Source organism: Chrysemys picta, chromosome 2 (assembly GCF_011386835.1).
Source record: "Chrysemys picta bellii isolate R12L10 chromosome 2, ASM1138683v2, whole genome shotgun sequence".
NCBI classification, from domain to species: domain Eukaryota; kingdom Metazoa; phylum Chordata; order Testudines; family Emydidae; genus Chrysemys; species Chrysemys picta.
This window is the reverse complement of record NC_088792.1, coordinates 6813295-6830240: the sequence shown is the minus strand read 5'-3', so window position 1 is coordinate 6830240 and position 16946 is coordinate 6813295. Positions and strand designations below refer to the sequence as shown.

Genomic DNA, 16946 nt, shown 5'->3' with positions numbered 1-16946 from the left:
CAGGGAGTGACTCTGCGCCAAAGAATTCAATCTAGTCAGATATTAAGGCAGAGAGTAAATTCTCTTGCTCCTTCACACAGCTGCCTCAACGGAACAGCAGCCGGTGACTCCTGACATAACCACACGAACTTAGGACAAAGGACATTTGGGGGACAGCTGAAAAGGTTTCATTTAAAAAAGAAGAGGCAGGCTTGCGAATTTAATTGCCACCAGCTTCTTGGTAAACTTTGGGCCCTACAGCAACGACAGGCACCACATGGCTGCTCTGCAAACTTTGCTTGTGCCGGAAACTCCAGGAGGGAGGATGCAGTGCGGGCAGCTTGCCTACAGACTACGCTTCCCTCAAGTAACCACGGAAATTGTTCTTCGGAGGCTAAGCCCCATTTAATGCATTACAGAGCAGTACTTTTATATTCAGTCTCTTCTCCAATCGAAACGATTCCTCTCCGACTTCCCTGCAGTCAACAATACAACCGACGGGCCTGAGAGAATGTGGTAAAGCTCACACGTTCCGCTCCAAAGGAAGGGAGCGAGATTTTTTTTTATTTTATATGGAGATATACCTATCTCATAGAGCTGGAAGGGACCCCAAAAGGTCATTGAGTCCAGCCCCCTGCCTTCACTAGCAGGACCAATTTTGCCCCAGATCCCTAAGTGGCCCCCTCAAGGATTGAACTCACAACCCTGGGTTTAGCAGGCCAATGCTTAAAGCACTGAGTTCTCCCTCCCCCGATGTTCCAGTCTATGCAAATCTGAGGACACAGCCTGGTAACTAGGATGGCGCCCTTGGGTCCTGCAGGACTTTAACAGCCTCAGTAGTTAGAATTGTGCTTTTCATGGGGTTTTGGCCACAGGGAGCCCTTCGCGGGGCTGAAATACAATCAGAGCGGCTTTTCTTCCACTTGGGAGCTGAAGTTCCCGGAGGAGTCAAGAACGTGTGTTACTTTAGCCCCACAGAAACGCTTCCCCGTAGCATTGAACATAAAAACATAAAACGTCCACACAAATACTAGTAACCGCGAGGGTGTTTGATCTCCTCAGCGCTAAGAGAAGTCAAATAAGGCGCAGGGGAGGGGGAGGATATAACATGTACTTACCAGCCATTAGATAGAGATGTACTCCCTTGCAAAATGGTCCTGAGGTTTGGATTTGCCAAATTTAAAGGGCCAGCTGCTGAAAGGCATGCTGGGAAATCAGTGTCGGCACTAGAAATGGTTACTTCCTGGTCCCTGATAATGAAGGACTTATGGGCTCAGATCCTCAAAGGCATTCAGGTGCCCAACTCCCTTTGAAACCAATGGCAGTCAGGTGACTAAATACCTTGGAAGAGCTGGGCCGTGCTCTTTTCTCCAGGCCATGTATGTTCCTATTGATAACTATTACAGAGCGAAACTGGTCTGACTCACCTGTGGGTTTATATTGCTAAAATAGGTCTTCGCCTTGTAACACCGTGTTTAGACTTTATGAAATGATTGTAAGTTGCTACATGCCTCAATCTCACTTAGAATATCCGGAAAGCATGCTAGACAGTAATATAGTTCTGGAACCGTAAAAATGTTTGCTTTGAACTGTAAATCCAGTCAAGAAAGAAACATCACCCAGTGTGCAATACCAGTTTGCACCCAGGAGGAGGGGTTAGCCCGGGCCCATCAGGAAGGCCTGTTGAATCCAAATGGGCCATTGTGAGCCATCAAAGAACAAGGAGTTTGCTGATTGCTTCCTGGACACCCATGAAGAGGGGGATGTGTAGAAGCACACATCCTGTCAGTTTGGACTTTAGGGAGAGGGGATAAAAATCCCTGACCAGAAGGAATCGGGGTCTTTTTATGCTGCTTGGACTCTCAGGGGGCAAAGATTCCTAAACATAAGCAAGAGATCCCCAGGATTAACCTGGGTTAGCCCTAAAGGATTTAGAGCTGCTGAAATATGCCAGCTCTATATCACCATCTGAAACCATTTGTGTGTGTATGCTTACCCACTTTAACCTGGTAAATAACTCTCATCTCTTTTCCCTAGTTAATAAATCTTTAGTTTACTATAGGATTAGCTACAAGTGTTTGTTAGTTTTGGGGTGTGAGATCTAAGGTGCAATTGACCTGAGGTAAGAGACTAGTTCTTTGGGACTGGGAGTAACCTGAATATTGTTGTGATTTTTGGTGTAAGGGACTATCTATCACAGAGTCAAGTTTGCCTGGGTGGCAAGATAGATCGGCGCGCACCATGGGGCTGTCTGTGACTCCACATATAAAGCTGTGTGTAGTGCCTGAGGAGTTCACACTTGGTTGGTGAAACCCAAATGTAGAACTCACAACCAGTTTGGGGGTTGTGCCCTGCTTCTTGTCAGTCTGCCCTGAGGTTGGCTCTCTCGCTCGTAAGCCACTCCAGACAGTATGACAGGCCAGAAGTTGAAGCTAGACAAACTCAGACTGGACATAAGGTATCAATTTTTAACAGTCAAACTAATTAACCATTGGTACAATTTACCAAGGGCCGGTGTGGATTCTCCATCGCTGACCATTTTGGAATCAAGATGGGATGTTTTTCTAAGAGATCTGCCCTAGGAGTTATTGTGGCGAAGTTCTCTGGCCTGTGTTATCCAGGAGGTCGGACTAGAGGATCACACTGATCCCTTCTGGCCTTGGGATCGATGGATCTAGTTATTGTGGGAAGCAGTTCTGGAGATACAGCTTCCCTGGGGCAGCTCACTCACAGAAGTCAGGCAAAGGGGCAGACAGCGCAGCAATCGCTCCTCTCCTCTTTCCCCACACTGGGCAGAGATCCTGGCACGAGGCTGTGGGTGAGCTCAATCAATCCGTAGACTGTGGTGCAGCCGTCTGTGGGCCCAGCAAAGGAGCTGGGTGGGGGAAGGGCTCTCCGAGCTTTGCCCCTCTCATCCTTTCGGTTCACTAGCATCAGACTGAGGAGCCAGCCAATTCAGCAGGGTGGCTGTGGGGAGCCGGCGTTTCCCCACCACCCTGTGACGCTGGTTAACTAAGTGCCAGCAATGGCCAAGGCTGTAGGCAACTGACAAACTCATAGCTGGAAACCAAACCAGCTCACCTGTGTGTTAGTTTTGTTGGAAATAGGTATTCGTGCTAGAATCATAGGCCTTGGCTACACTTGGGACTTCCCAGCGCTGCCCAGCTCTCTCGCAGCGCTGTATGTACTCCACCTCTCCGAGGGGAGTAGCGTGCAGCGCTGCACGCTCTGATTACACTGGCGCTTTACAGCGCTGTACTCGGGGGGGGGGGGACGACGTTTTCACACCCCTGAGCGCAGCGAGTTGCAGCGCTGTATAGCGCCAGTGTAGCCAAGGCCATAGAATCACAGAATCTCAGGGTTGGCAGGGACCTCAGGAGGTCATCTAGTCCAACCCCCTGCTCAAAGCAGGACCAATCCCAACTAAATCAAGAATGTGTTATAACAATGTATTTAGTGTTTAGACTTCAAGCATTTCAGCTTGAAAGTTGGTGTGTGCACTCATCTCACGGGTAGCTATAAGGAAATATCTACGTTTTGCTTTATAACGTTGACAATGTTTGCTCTGACCGTGTGAACCCAGGCACGGGAATCACCCCTTGACCCCCCCCCCTCCCCCGCCTATCCTGGAGAACTATCAAAAATTAAGTGGGCCATTATCAGACAAAAACTTTGTTAATTGCCCCAATCACCCATGGAGAAGTACAGGCAGAAGGCCTCATCCCATCGACTTGAATGCTGAAAGAGGGAAGTAAAAAGAATTGACATGAAGGTTTTTCATCCCTTTGCTGTCTGCACTCTCACAGAGCCAGCGACATTAAACTAAAGCGGAGATCCCCAGGGGTTACCCCTGGCTCCACCCTGAAAGTCATTTTGAATTGACAGATCACTACAACTCTGTGACGCTTGGGACTTAGATTGCAACTCATTTGTGTGCATGTTTGCTTGCTTTTACCTGTAACGACGTCTCTTCCTACTTTTTCCTAGTTAATAAACCTTTAAATAAGTTCTTACAGACAGGGCTGAATTTGTAATGAAAACGTTGCCGGGGCTCAAGCAATATATTTACTTTCATAACCGAGGAGGCAAATCCAGAGAGTTGCCGACTTTCTAATTGCAGAAAACCGAACACCCTTGCCCCACTCCCTGCCCCTTCCCCGAGGCCCCGCCCCTTCCCGAGGCCCCGTCACCCGCTCGCTCCATCCCCCCATCCTCTGTCACTCACTCTCTCTCCCTCCCGCCTCGCTCATTCGCTCATTTTCATGCTCAGGCCAAAGTAGGCACCAGGAGAAGGCCAGAAGCTGCAACAGTTTGAATGTGGGAGATGGAACGTGGGATTCAAATACCCTTCACCTCACTGGGGAGAGATTTTAAACACGATTGTAAAATGAATTGCCCCCCGCCCCGAAAGAGTTCCACTCGCTCGCAATGAGTGAGACTAAAGAGACTACTGCAGACGAATGATTTTTTTTGCCTTCACCCAACTGTCCTGGCAGGAGATCCGGTAGTGCTGCAGCCACTGACTGACCCCTGCCCTACCTGATAACGAACAGCATAGCAGGGGGAAAGGTGACGCTGTTCCATGTTTAATGACTAGTTAAATTGTTTACATGTACACTTTAATAGATAATGAAATGTCATTCCTGCTGCAGAAACTGACCCCTCCCTATTTTCCCATCCTGCTAACCAATAGCATTGGCCCCGTTAGCACTACAAAAGTACTTTTCCCTCTCTTGATATTCACCCCTTCTTGTCAACCGTTGAGAATAGGCCACTTCCACCTTAATTGAATTGGCCTCATTAGCACTGACTCCCCACTTGGTAAGGCAACTCCCATCTTTTCATGTGCTGTAATATTTTTACTGCTTACTGTATTTTTCACTCCATGCATCTGACGAAGTGGGTTTTAGGTTTATGCCCAAATAAATTTGTTGGTCTCTAAGGTGCCACAAGGACTCCTCGTCATTTTTGCTGATACAGACTAACATGGCTACCCCTCTGAAAACTGGTCTCTGATAGTTAGAGCTGAAGCCCAAGGTCTAATAGCCCTTCCAAAATTTTTCTTATCATTATTTATAACAACTTGGGTTATTCTTAAACCCGTTGTCGAATCTTGCTGCATTCTTGGTCTCAATCACATAATGTGGGCATGAGTTCCACAGTCTAATCACACGTATGAAAATATGTTTTCTTCTTCTGATTTTGCCATTTATTAATTTTACTGACTGTCCTTTGTTCTTAGGGAGGGAGACCAGAAACTCAAGATTTACCTTCTCTTGACCATTATTTTATATATTCTTATCACCTATGTGATATTCTTATCACATCTTACCTTCGTCATTTCTTTCCTAAAGTAACAATCCTCAATCTCTTCATATGAAAGTTCTTCCATGCCCCTAATTGACAAGGTCTAGAACCTACACCTGCCAATCCTTGAGTGACTCAGAATCGTCACCAGTAACGAAGATTTTGCAGGGCAGATTAAACCCTCGGTGACAATCGGGCAATGCAATTAAAAAGAATGAATTTGCAGCCGAGACAGACCCTGAATTTGTAACTTAATTAACAAGTCTGCTGCTGCTGTATGAGTCAGAGGAGAATCCAGCTCCTCCGCTCAGAGCTCTATACGTTGAATAGGAGTAAGAAATTTAAAAAACCAACTTATTTTTGTCACTACGGTAATGACTGTAAAAACATGGTAGGAGCAGATATGCAGAATACAAAGCGGCTAGCGATTCGGACACTTTTTAAAGCCGATTGGAATTTCAGTATATTAATCTAACCTTTTTAAGTCAATGAACCATACTTGTCTCTCGTTTAGATATGGTGAATCCTTTGACCTCCATGGAATTACACCAGTGAAAGAGCAGTGAATTTAGCCTCCTGCATGTGAATTTGGAATCTCAGAGCAGAGGTATTTATTTATATTTTATAACACTTCCATGCATTTAAAATCCTGAGGTTATCAGCTCATGAAAGTGTCAGTCTTCCGCCTGAAGGTCAGCCCTGGACAGAGGAGGAAGCCGGTTTAACTGTACATCTAGAGTGAGTAAATAGGTTTATTGGAGCATGTCAATATGCATAATGATATGACAGCCAGGAGAAAAGATTCCAAATTCTCTCCAGCTACCTTTTTTCAGAATTCAGTCTTCTGCATACAGAACTGGCGACATCTCCAGGATATTCTATTTAATCACATGTATACGTTTAAAATGAATACATGATAATGTTCCAGACCCTCTTCTCAGCATTTGAAGATGCTAGTTAACATAAGAATGGCCACACTGGGTCAGACCAATGGTCCAACTAGCACAATATCCGGTCTTCTGACAGTGGCCGGTGCCAGGTGTCCCAGAGGGAATGAACAGAACAGGTAATCATCAAGTGATCCATCCCCTGTTGCCCATTCCCAGCTTCTGGCAAACAGAGGCTAGGGACACCATCCCTGCCCATCCTGGCTAATTGCCATTGATGGACCTATCCTCAATGAACTTATCTAGTTCTTTTTAAACCTGTCATAATATTGGCCTTCACAACATCCCCTGGCAACAGTTCCACACGTTGACTGTGCAGCATATGAAAAAGTACTTCCTTTTGTCTGTTTTAAACCTGAGGCCTATTAATTTCATTGGGTGACCTCTAGTTCTTGTGTTATGTGAAGGGGGTAAATAACACTTCCCTAGTCACTTTCTCCACACCAGTCAAGATTTTATAGACCTCTATCATATCCCCTCTTAGTCGTCTCTTTTACACACTGAAAAATCCCAGTCTTTTTAATCTCTCCTCACACAGAAGCCGTTCCATACCCCTAATCATTTTTGTTGCCCTTTTCTGAACCTTTTCCAATTCCAATATATCTTTTTTGAAATGGGGCAACCACATCTGCACGCAGTATTCAAGGAGTGGGTGTACCATGGATTTATAGAGAGGCAATATGATATTTTCTGTCTTATTATCTATCCCTTTCTTAATGATTCCCAACATTCTGTTCACTTTGACTGCCGCTGAACATTGAGTGGATGTTTTCAGAGAACTATCCACAATGACTCCAAGATCTCTCGCTTGAGTGGTAACAGCTAATTTAGACCCCATCATTGTATATGTATAGTTGGGATTATGTTTTCCAATGTGCATTACTTTGCATTTATCAACATTGTATTTCATCTGCCATTTTGTTGCCCAGACACCCAGTTTTGTGAGATCCTTTTGTCATTCTTCACGGTCAGCTTTGGACTTAACTATCTTGAGAAATTTTGTATCGCCTGCAAATTTTGCCACCTCACAATTTATCCCTTTTTCCAGACCACTTATGACTATGTTGAAAAGCACTGGTCCCAGCACAGCCCCTAAGGGACACCACTAGTTACCTCGCTCCATTCTGAGAGGTGACACATTAGTCCTACCCTTTGTTTCCTGCCTTTTAACCAGTTACTGATCCACCAGAGGACTTTCCCTCTTAGCCCATGATGGCTTAGTTTGCTTCAGAGCCAGCAGCCAGGCTGGATTATAGAACAGTGTATTAGTGACACCTAGTGGTTACTTCTGGATTTTGAAAAATTAGGGTTTTTCTACACACCAAAGTTGTGCTACTTTAACTATACTGGTGCCACACAACCCTCTGGTGCTTTACACTGGTATCGCTACTCCCATACAAGAAGAATAAGCAATCCCAGTGTAAGGCACCATTACCACTGTGTCCACCCTATAGATGTACCAGTATAACTTGATTGGCTTAAAAAAAACACACACACACAGAGCACACCCCAACCGACAGTTCTCCCAGTACAAAACCTGTGCGTAGACCAGGCTTTATGTACTCAGAGCCTCCGAGGTTTGACTCCAAGTTATAAATAGCTGTTCCCCAAGCAGGGCCGGTTCTGGCTTTTTTGCCGTCTCAAGCAACAACAACAACAACAAAATTGGGGTTGCCAGAACGGCAAAGCAAAACAAAAAACCTGAGGCGCGGCCGGAGCAGCAAAGCAAGAAAAACAAAAAACCTGCAGGGCGGCCGGAGCGCGGGTGCAGGGGGACTCCCTGCGCTGCAGACATGCCCCGGCTAGCAGGGGGAGGGGGAGGGAGCGGGGGAAGAGAGAGAAGGGGGGCAGCCAGGGATTCCTTCAGCAGGGCACTCGCCACGCGGCCCCGACCACTGCGCCATCTGCCAGGAGGGCTCTGCGCCGCTCCGGTCGGTGGGGAGGGAAGGACGCGGGCTGCCCTGCCGGGCTTGCTACAGACCTGGCACCAGCTGGGGCAGACAGAGTGCACAGCCCGCTCCCAGCAGGGCGCTCCTCTCCTCCACACCACCGCCCCCTACAGGGCAGCCGGATTGGCGAACAAAAAAAAAAGCGGCCGTGCCGCCCTAGGATTGGGCGGAGTGCTGCCCCTTAGACTCTGCCGCCCCAAACACAAGCTTGCTCGGCTGGTGCCTGGAGCCGGCCCTGCCCCCGAGTCTCTCTGGTGAGAGTGGGCATGGTGCTACACACCTTGCAGAATCAACTCCAAAACCACTTGGCTGCCATGGGTGACGGGAAGTCATTAAAATAAGCATTACAGAATTTACACTCCTCATGAAGGCATATTGACCACGGCAGCCAATGAAGCTATGCTGCTCTATCCCACCCTACCAACTCCCTTGGTCTCATGGGCCTGTCATCTCTTCTCTTTTAGGGTAGGTCTACACCACCATCGAAGATTTGATTTCAGCACAGGCTGCCGTACCTGCTGTCATAAACATACAGCTAAGGATAGCATAAAATCCCTGTATCCTCACAGTTTCTTGTCAAACTGTCTTAAAGGGGCTATCTTGATGATTACTACAAAAGTTTTTTTTCTCCTGCTGACAACAGTTCATCTTAATTAATTAGCTTCTTAGAATGGGTTGGGCAACTCCCACCTTTTCATGTTCTGTATGTATATATATCTCCTCACTATGTGTTCCATTCTATGCGTCCGAAGAAGTGGGCTGTAGCCCACGAAAGCTTATGCTCAAATAAATTTGTTAGTCTCTAAGGTGCCACAAGTCCTCCTGGTCTTTTTGTAAGGGGTTAAGAAGCTCAAATAACCTGGTTGGCACCTGACCAAAAGGACCAATAAGGGAAGAAGATCCTTTCAAATCTGTGGGGGAAGGTTTTATTTGTGCTCTCTTTGTTGTTCTCTCGGACAGAGAGGGACCAGGGCAGGAAAAAAAACATCTCCTAAAAACCCTACCTGAAATAAGCATCCAAGATTACAAAAATTGTAAGTAATAGCAAGGAAATGCATTAGATTATCTTTTGTTTTAGCTTGTGAATTTTCCCTATGCTAAGAGGTAATTTTATTCCAGTTTTGTAACTGGGAAGCAGAATTAGAGGGGAATCCTCTGACTTTTAAATCTTTTTATTTATCCTGTAAAGTTATCTTCTGTCCTGATTTTGCAGGTGTGATTCTTTTACTTTTTTTTTTAATAAAATTCTTCTTTTAAGAACCTAATTGATTTTCAGTGTCCCAACAACCAGAGATTTGGTCTGTGCTCACTTTGTTAACGTAATGGGTGGTATGTTATTCTCAAGCCCCCCCAGGAAAGGGGGTGAAGAGGGTTGGGGGGATATTTTTTGGGGGGAGGGGGGAGGGATAGGGCTCCAAGTGGCCCCTCCCTGAATGTTTGTTTAAATCACTTGGTGGTGGCAGCAATACCGTCCGAGGACAAGGTGGAATTTGTGCCTTGGGGAAGTTTTAACCTAAGCTGGTAGAATATACCAGAGTTCAGAGTGGGGAGGGAACCATGATGCCTACATTAGCTTTACCCACACTAGCAAGGCTAAAATCAGCGGTGATGATGCAGTGGCACAGGTTTCAGCCCCGGTTGGCAACACGAGTACATAGCCAGGGTCCCGGACAGGTTTGTACAGCCCATTGGTCACCACACCTTCCCGGCTTCTATCAGCCATGCTAGCTAGAGAGAAGCTAGCAACAGCTACGCCCAGGCCCGCCGACAGCAATTCCAGGCCCCAGGGCAGAATAGTCAATGGGTCGCCTAGAAAGGGATGGCTGCCACCACCAGTACCACCCTGTCCGGGTGATTTAAAAGGGCCCAGGGCTCCTGGCCGCTGCTACCATGGCAGCGGCGGAGGCTGGGGACCCCGGGCCCTTTTAAATTGCCCGGGCCCCTGGGCAATTGCCCCTTTTCCCCCCACTGCACCCCCATCAGTGGGCCTGGCTACGCCTGCCCGTGCTGCAGTCACGTCTCCAACTGCACTGTGGACGTACTCGCGGGTTGAAAGCTCTTTTGGACAGGAGCTGTCTCTTAGGGCCCGTCTCCTATCCGACAGCTCCAGGCGCAACTGCAATATAACCCACAGAGTATTCCTCTCCGACACTAGTGCATGTGGACGCTGGGGGATAAACGCACAAGACCCAGACCGCTATAGATTGCACTGGGTGGTTTTATTCTGTTACAGAAAAAAAATGATTGTTTTTTCATGTTCCGGGCGGCACTGAGGCTAGTCCTGGCCTGAGCCCAGCAGCATCTAGGAAGAGCAGGCAACCTCATCCGCAGGTAGCCAGCATCAAGCTTGCCTTCCCCTAAAGCCTGGGGCAGCTGGAGTAGGAGGGGCTCCTCCCTGACTCCCTCCCATCCCCTGCAAGAGCTTTCAAGACCAAGCGGACGTGGCTAGCAGGATGGCCACCTACTCCTGGGCCGAGATGCGGCCTCATCCTCTCCAGCCTTTGGGTACGGCTGCTCCAAGAGCGGTGAGAGAGCCTGCGTTCCACCGGCCCTTCTTTTTCCCCTTCCCAGACCTCCGCACTCTTCCTCCCTGAAATAGACAAACAGGAGATTTAGAGACAAGGGAAAGAACTGGATCAGCGAGAGCCTGGGTCTGAATTTGTGTTTGCTCCAAGCAGTTTTATTGCTACGCAGCGGGAAGGTCAAACTGAGCCATCTGCGGTCACAGAGCGGTGGGCAGCTTTGTGCAATCTACCGCAGAGGTTCTCAACCTTTTTCTTTTTGAGCCCCATCCGCCCCCTGCTATAAAAACTCCACAGCCCACCTGTGCCACAGCAACTGTTTTTCTACATAGCCAGTAGATGATAAGCCAGGGCCAGCGTTAGGGGCGAGCAAGCAGGGCAGGGGCGACAGGGGGTCTAAGTTGCTCGGGCTTCGGCTTCAGCCTCACATGGCAGGGCTCGGGCTTCAGCTTTCCGCCCTGGGCTCCTGCGAGTCTAACGCTGGCTTTGCTCTTTGGTTTATTTTGGAGGTCACCGTGCAACCGGCTCACGGCCAGACTCCTGGTTGAGAACCTCTGATCTACGGGGCTGGGTTTGGTTTTAATATAAAACTTAACAGCTCTCCCACCTACGTAGGAATAGGCTGGGTCAGAACATAGATGGAAGCCTTCAAAGCCCACCAGGAAGTGGTGTACTGTTGATGATTCAACATCAGGCATTCTTCCCTCTGGGTCAGCCCTGAACCAATGCCCCATTGTAGTTCTAGGGACAGTGGCTCTTAAAAGTGCCATGTTTCAGCTGAATAGAAGTGAGGGCCTGACCACCGGTCGTCATTAAATACCCCATGGCATAGCTCATCTGTTATCCCTGGTGTCCTGACCAAGTGACCAGAGAGGTCATTACATTGTTGTGGGGACCTGGGAAATATTTCTATTTTGATTAATATCATAGGCCCTCAGTGGATCTACGTGATGCGTCCCTGTCTGGGTCAAAAGGAATTGTTAAAGAAACCAGGAAGGAAAAGTAGAACAATGGCCTAGGTAAGGAGCATCCCTTCGGGGCTATAAACCTGGCCATGGTGTTTGAAGAGGGAATCCTCCGCCCCAAGCCTGGCGCCAGGGCTGTTTGGCTGAGGCTCAGAAGAGATCAAAAGACAGGGCCTGGTTAAAAGACCTGCCCTACAGAGCGGGAGTGGAACGATCAACACACCTCTGAGACTGACAGACAGGCTGACGGGGAGTCAGGGTCCCTTGGGAGATCAGGAGACACCAAGGCTAAGTCATGTCTAGCTAGGGACTCGAGGAAAATGCCAAGCATGGCTCAGGCAACCTGTGCGGAGGTAGCTTTGTTAATTTACATCCACTCAGGGGCAGCTCTATGTATTTTGCCGCCCCAAGCCTGGCAGTCAGGCGGCTTTCGGCGGCGCGCCTGCGGGAGGTCCGCTGGTAACGCGGATTCGGCGGCATGCCTACCGGTGATCTGCCATTCCTGCGGCTTCGGCGTACCCGCCGCCGAATTGCCAACGAAGCCGTGGGACCAGCGGACCTCCCGCAGGCATGCCGCCGAAGGCTCTCTGACTGCCGCCCCCACAGCGACCGCCAGGCTGCCCCCCGCGGCTTGCCGCCCCAGGCACGCACTTGGTGTGCTGGTGCCTGGAGCCGCCCCTGCATCCACTTCTCTAAGCTTCTGGGGCCAAGTAAGTCATCCTTTGTTTTGGAGATGCTGCTTGTGTGTCACTGCATCCTGGTACTGGCCAGGCTGCAGAAGACAGAGGGGATGCAAGTGGGGGGGGGGGGCGGGCGGGCAGAGATAAACTGCTGACAGCCTGAGAGGGGTAACCCAGAGAGCCAGTCAGAAAGTGGTTGGATGGCAAGATTTTAACCCTAAAAAGAAGCAGAGGCAGGGGTGCCCTCGGGGGACTGGAAAAGGGTCTCAGCAGGGGCAGCCTTCCCAGGGCCTGTCACAGTTCTGCCCTCCAAGAGTCCCGCATTCTTCAGAGCCACTGCTCTTCACTTCCTGGCATGAACTGTTGTAGAGAGGTGGTCACCTCCCCTTCTCTCCAGTGTCCCGCACTCCCATCACCTGGGTGTTTTGAGGAGAGTAAAAGAGCAGGGAGAGGGGTCAGGTCTCTTGTAGAAAGACGCGGAGCCAGAGGTAGACGCGGGGGGGGGAGATATTGGAGCAAAGAATGACGATACCCCATCTTCAGTTCCTCAGCACCATTGGCAGGAGATAAGGAACTAAAAGGTTAATTCAAGGTGAGGGGAGAAAATGATAAAAAAAAAACCCCACCAGATCTGAATTGTGTTTTTATGGGGGGAGGTTCCTTCATTTTCAAACTTCTTGTGGAGATTGTTAGTGTGTCCAATGGGGGTTATAGGAAGTAAAACCTGGGGTTGGTCATGAGGCAGTGACGTAACAGGTGAGGATCCTGCACAGAGGCCTTTTGATCGCTAGGAGGCACCATGGAGCATTCATTCGAATTCCAGCAGGGGGGCAAGGAGTGCTGGGAAGGAGAGCTGGGTTGTCCTGGGCTGGCTGAAGGCACCAGCAAGGAACTCTAAATTAGTTCTTTGAGGGGGTTTCTTGTAGTTAACAGAGTGTTTGTTAAGCAGGTCAGGGGTGGAGCTGCGGTGAGTGGGAAGAGTGGCTGCCCTGTTTAATCAGCCATCACGTCACTCCCGGGGACATGGTCCTTATCTCACGGGAGCAGAGCAAGGGTGCCACAAGGTACAGTTTTGAAGTCCCAAGCTCACCAATGACAGCAAATTGCCTGAGCCCAGGGCACAGGAAATGCAGGGCTGTACAACTTCTCCTACTTTTACAGCTCCCAAGATTTTGTAATTGTCATCAAACTGCAGCAGGCCCCAGCATGACAGGCACACCGGCCTGGTTCCCCCCCATCCCCACAGTAAAACACATGGCAATTTTCCAAGCTCCTCGCCCGTGAGTCCACCAGCACTCAGTCCCCGGTTCCTTTCCTCTGCTCAAACACAATCCAACCACTCAACCCCTTTCACCCTCCCAGCACTGGTTCTCTAGCTCTAGTTTGCCGACTAGCCCCTCTGCCCGGCCTCCTACCCAATTCCTCCCTCTTCCCAGACTGGGCCTACAGAGCCTTCCACTTTCTGTAGACTGTCTCTCACTGCCCCTTTCCTTAATCCTCCAGCCAGTGCTCTCAGGCAGTCCTGATTCACCAGGTCTCTTCCCCCTCGCCTTCTCCTTCATCCTTTACAGCCCCAGGTGCTGCCCTGCCCTCTTAATTGGCCAAACTGGGCGCACTGGTTCTGGCATAAGGCCACCGGACCTACTTCATTGATGGGGCCGGCCAGCCTGCGACAGTAATGCGGACTCTGTTGTAGCGTGATCCGTTCTACTTCAATCTTAACTCCATAAAAATCACTTAGACATCTTGATAAACATGAAGGGCCTGATTCTGCCACCCTGATTTAATGAAGTGGATCACTGAACTCACGGAACAGAGGGCGGCAGGCTTGGGACCTACATAATGAGTGCTGACAGTACCCCTGAGGCAGGGATCGCTGCTCCCAAGACACAGAGGTTAAAGCCCAAGTTTTCAAAACGGGTCTAAAATTGGGCACCCAAAATTGCAGGCACCTATGGCTTGGTGGTCGGCTGGGCGAATCGCCCACCGCTCCGGGTGAGGTCAGCTGGAGTTATGGGTGTTGAGTACTTCAGAAAATCAAGCTGCAGGGGTCAGATTTGTAAAGGTATTTAGGCACCTAACGATACAGAGAGACACCTAGTGGGAGTTAGGCCCTAGGTGCATCTTTAGGCACCTAACAACCATTAAAAACTGGCCCTAGGGGTCTGAAGGACACACACAAATTGAGACACCCAAAATTAGCAGGCTCCAGAAGGAGCCAGTGAAAGAGATATTAGAACTCGGGAGTTCCTGGCTCCTAGGCCATAGCCCAGGCCTCTCCCCATCCCGTGTTAGACTTTCAGTCGATTTCTAATTTGCGGGCCAGCCCGGTGTCATGGATTCAGCTCAACTCTGTGAGCCGGTTCGAAGCACCAGGGCACGGATTTCCTCAGTGACCTGGGGCAAGTCACTTAATTCCTCCGTGCCTCCGTTTCCCTGTCTGTAATACAGAGACGGCACTAACCTATTTCACAGGCTTAGTTAATATTTGTAAATCTCGGCATAGGATAAATTATTCTTGACAGAAATACAGGGCAAGCTGCTTGACCCTTAATGGTTTACTTGGCTACCAGCTAAGAGTTAAATGTTTGCACTGGAGATAAGACTGGAGCCAACTGACTAGAGGGCTGAGATGTTCCCCTGTTTGCATCTTCGGCATTACCTGCCCCATTCTTTCCACTACGTGGCTGGGCTGACCCGTGACGAGTCCTAGCAAAGACCAAGGAGGAGACTGTATTTGTTTATGGTCTGGTGTGGCCTTTAATAGGTCTAGAGCCACTGTACAGACTGCTATCATGTAATCCCCTACCCCTACATTATATAGTGCCTTGTTACCTGGGATCTCAAAGCACTTTACAAACAGAATCATAGGACTGGAAGGGACCTCGAGAGGTCTTCTAGTCCAGTCCCCTGCACTCATGGCTGGTCTATGGATGGTCTAGACCATCCAACATGAATGAATTAAGCTTCAAAACAGCCCTCTGGGGTAGACAGGTGATATTTCCCCACTTCACCCAACTGCAAACTGAGGCACAGAGAGATTAACCCAGCTAAGATAACACAGCGAGGGAAAGGCGGGAACAGAACCCATGACACCAGACTCCTTCTCCCCTTGCCTTTAATCACTAGGAATAGGAACACAATGCCTCTCCACTGGACACAATTCAGCTTTGGAGCAGGCCAGGCCAGCCTCCACTGAAGTCACCAGACAATGCTCTGACAGAGATGCCACAGGAGATTATCCTTTGGTGCTGCCCAAGAAGCCTGTCTGTGCGGTTACCTGTGGGTCCGTCTGACACCAGGAGCCGAGCCATGCTGCTGATGCTCCGGGGGCAGGCAGAGAGCTTGGATGCTGGGAAGTCTGGAGATGTTAGTCTGGGAATAGGGGAGCATGTCTGGCAGCAGGAGATCACAACTTTTCCCCAGAGGGAGTCCCACCTCCTTCCTGCTAGAAGCCCTGCGTGATCCCTGCATTCGCTTGCCAGGTGACCCGCACCTCCGCGGGTACAGTAATCTGATGGGTGTTCTGTGCTCTGGTGAGCAGTACAGGAATCCTCACACCACCAGAGATCTTGGGGGAAAAGCCTTTCAGTGAACGGGATTTTGCCAGCAAAGCTTCACTAGCATTTCACAATAGCCCTTTGCAGAAACGGGAGTGATGTAGCCGCCTGACCACCCCGAGGCAAGTCCCAGTCATTACCCCTCTTTTGCAGATAGGGAAACTGAGGCAAAGAGAAGGGAAGTGACATGCCCAAGGTCACACAAGAGGACACTGGCAGAGCCAGGAATATAGTTCCTGGCTCCCAGTCCCATGCTTAGACCACACAACGCTACAGCAAGGACAGGAGCAGGGGAATGACCCACTCCACTTCCTTCTCCAAGCTCAACTTTTCATCAGCGAGGATTACATAGTGGATCTCATCCTGGATGTCCCCCTCCCGCATCTCCCAGCAGATCCCAAGAAAGGACAGACACAATGCAAACAACTTCCCCTCCATTCCTTATCCCTCCTGCAAAACATACCTTCAGCTGTGTCTGGAATCCATTCTCCTGGGTTATTATTCTGGCATGTGGTCCTACTGCACCCAGATCTTCCACAGCCAGCAACTCCTGCGTGGTGGGGCTAGCCATGGTGGCCGCAGCTAGCACCGCAAAAGCCAATAGAAGCAGCAGGCGTCTCGTCATGGTCTTAGTCTCCCCTTGGGGAATGCACAGACTCTGCTCGCAATCTCAGTTGGTCTGGGAGAAATCACAGGAGTCTCTTCTGCTGGCTGTAACTGGGAAGAAGGCTTGTTTGAACAGATGATCCAATTGAAAGGGTTTCTTTACACAAAGACCTTCTTTGGCCCCATCCCAGAGAGGCTCCATCTGACCAATCACTTCTTCCCCACCCCCCAGCCCACACAATGTGCATTGTGCAATGCTAAGAACAAACAGATCAAGAACAAGACCCCCAGCCGTGATGTCTGGCAGATTATCTACTGGGGCCTGGGTAATGTTTAGCAGGCACTTGAGAGGCAGATCAGAAGGTTGGAGAGAAGTCACCGACTTTGATATTTCTTACAGAGTCTCCTCAGGCCTCTGCAAACATCTGGTT

General features: G+C 49.4%; 1 long non-coding RNA gene across 1 annotated transcript; it reads right to left on the bottom strand.

The window, feature by feature from the left end:
• Nucleotides 1-10382: 10382 nt before the first annotated feature.
• Nucleotides 10383-16637, bottom strand: LOC112060422 (uncharacterized). The gene is made up of 2 exons (XR_002889733.3): nt 16373-16637; nt 10383-10772 (listed from the first exon to the last, which is right to left on the bottom strand). It is a non-coding gene; the product is annotated as an uncharacterized LOC112060422 (long non-coding RNA).
• Between the last annotated feature and the right edge of the window lie 309 nt (nt 16638-16946).